This window comes from Octodon degus, unplaced genomic scaffold (assembly GCF_000260255.1).
Source record: "Octodon degus isolate 3935 unplaced genomic scaffold, OctDeg1.0 scaffold00216, whole genome shotgun sequence".
Taxonomy (NCBI): Eukaryota; Metazoa; Chordata; class Mammalia; order Rodentia; family Octodontidae; genus Octodon; species Octodon degus.
In genome coordinates, this window is record NW_004524792.1 from 1737703 (window position 1) to 1740618 (window position 2916).

Consider the following 2916-nt stretch of genomic DNA (forward strand, 5'->3'; position numbering starts at 1 on the left):
GTTGGCATATTTATTTGTTTTACTGTCATAAACAAGTTATATTCACAACACATTTGGCATAATTCTATTGGAAGGAAACAGAGTAAAAACTATTATATTCATCATGTTTTTACTAAGGAAATATATGGTGAAAATATTCTCACAACTCTAATATGACCTCTGTGTTCCTAAGATGTTCTCTAACTTGTAAAATATATGGAATATGACTTTGCATAACACTTCTACAATCCACTTAATGAAGAGTAATGAGCCAAATATAGACCAGTATGTGAAAGTGAATATGGTGATCATTATTCATCTTGAACATTAAAATCTATTTTAATTACATCTCGGTAAATTTAGCCCATTTTAACGATAGCTTAGTGGTATTAAAAAGAATTTAGAGATGTGGTCTGTGATGGCCATATTGCATACACAAGACCAAATTTATACAGGAATAAACACAGCAGCGGGAGCTCAAGCTACTCTATCAGGACCACGTGGGGAACTAGTGAATTATACAGATACTGTGGCCTCAGCCCAGAGGTGTTGAATAATATCTGCACTTTTAATATTAGTGGCGGTGTTTTATGCTGGTAATCGGGCACCGGCGGAGTAGAGGGATAGACTGCGCAGCATACCCTTCCACCTAGATAGGTGGTGTGCTTTTATGTTTACTTTTTCATCTAAAAACAAACTAGAACTAGACAGAGGGAACAGAATTTAATAATTTATCAAATACAAAAGAGACTCACAGATTTGAATTTTAAAATGACTGTGGAGTAGCAAGAGTCCCATGACTCTGAGGCATATTCACACTCCAGAGGGTTGTAATATGTCCATGTAGTACTTCAGGATGAGAAAACTACTGTTTTGAAGGTGAAAAATAGTAGTTTTCCCCCACTGATACAAACCAAGTGATAAGAGCTTCCCTTTAAAAATGTAGCAGAGGGCTGGAGAGATGGCTCAGTGGTCTAAAGCACCTACTTAGAACAAGCTTAGCAAAAGCATCAGGGACCGCGGTTCAATCCCCCAGCACCACATGCCAGCCAGCCCTGCCCCCTGGTGGGCTGAGCTGGCCTCTCTCTCTCTCTCTCTCTCTCTCTCTCTCTCTCTCTCTCTCTCAAATAAATAAATAAATAAATAAATAAATAAATAAATAAAAAATTTTAAAAATGTAGCAGAGCAGACTAAATCTTGGCTCACAAGAGAAATATAAAGGATTAGTTTTTTTTCAAACAGTGAATAAATATAAAAATATTCTTATGGATGATTCTGCAATCTACATACAATGTGGAATCACTTATATCACCCATCTATGTCAGATCTCCTACTACACTTATGATTATATAAACATTTATTTTTCTCTAATGAGAGTATTTCTGTTACTAATTAAATGGGATTATTGTACATTTTATGAAGAATAAAAACTTTGTAAGTCAGGAAATTATTTTTTAGCTGGATAGTGTATCCTAGATTTGGAGACTATTGTCACCAAATTTAATAGAATTCATGGATGTGTCCTCTTTATAGCTTAAGAGCAGATTCTATAATTTCAATGACAAGGCATGGGCCTGGAGCTCATTCCATCTTAGGTGGAAGGTTTATTTCTTAGCTCCTCTTCTCCCCTGAATCAAACTCACTACCCAGCTGAGGCTTATTTGTCACAATAACAAAGCCAAGCAGCCCCAAATATCATAAAGATGGCTAATCAGTGTTTCTGGGGCCACTGGTCATCTGTAGTACTAAATTAAGGGAGGAATATGGTGATCAGAGGGACAGCGGTGCACACATGTTCTGCTGGAAAGAGCTGGATTCTTGTTTTGGGTCACCATCAGAAAAACTAAGTTTGGCATATAGTAAGGATCAGGAGATCTGATCCTGATTGCAGAACTGTCCTTGATTACAAAATCTTGGGTTGTGTCTCATACTTCATCCTTCCAGATCACCCCAAAGACCTATAAGATTCCACTTGGGAAATCACTAGCAGTTCTTGGAAAGGAAAGAAGGAAGGTTGTTGGTTGGAATAAAAACAAGGTTGAATGAGTTCCAGGAAGAAGAAGATAACTTCAAAAGGCCACCCTGAAGCAATATCCAGAGAAGTAAGATGAGAGGGACCTCCTCAGGAAAGAAGGCAGCTGGTCTGCAGCCGAAAAATCTTGAGCCAGCTCTTCCAGGAAGATGGGAGTAGCTGCTCCATGGAGAACCCTCCTTCAGGATCTGTGAGGAAGATAAGAAAGAAGAAGCAGAAGGCTCCTGGGAATGGAGATGGTGGCAGCGCCAGTGAAGCACCCCAGCCCCATGGGAAGAAAAGGGCCTGGGAGGACCCCACTGGTGAAAGTGAGGAAGCATTTAAGATAGGATGGAAGTTAAAGTGAAGATTCCTAAAGAATTAAAACGATGGCTTGTGGAGGACTGGGACTTAGTGATCAGGCAGAAGCAGCAGTTCTTTCAATCTCCTGCTAACAAAAATGTAGATGCCATTCTGGAAGAATAAGAAATCACAGGGAAATGTTGATAATAAGAAATACGCAATTAATGAAGTTGAGGCAGGAATAAAAGAGTATTTCAATGTGATGTTGGGCACTCAGCTGCTCTACAAATTTGAGAGACCCCAGTATGCTGAAATCTTCTTGGCTCACCCTGATGCATGAATGTCCCAGGTTTATGGAGCACCACACCTATTGAGATTATTTGTGAGAATAGGAGCGATGTTGGCCTATACACCCCTTGATGAGAAGAGCTTTGCACTACTGTTGGGCTATTTGCATGATTTCCTAAAGTATCTGGCAAGGAATTCTGTGCCACTGTTTACTGCCAGTGATTACAAAGTGGCTTCTGCTGACTACCATCGCAAAGCCCATGAGGGCCTACCAATAGCTCACCACTGAGTTCTGGTATCTGAAACACTTTCTGTTCTTTTTTTTTTTTTTTTTT

The 2916-nt window shown here is 39.4% G+C and overlaps 1 pseudogene; it reads left to right on the forward strand.

Annotated features, from left to right (window-relative positions):
- Window positions 1-202: 202 nt before the first annotated feature.
- On the forward strand, window positions 203-2870 carry LOC101566787 (annotated as a pseudogene).
- The last annotated feature ends 46 nt before the right edge of the window (window positions 2871-2916 follow it).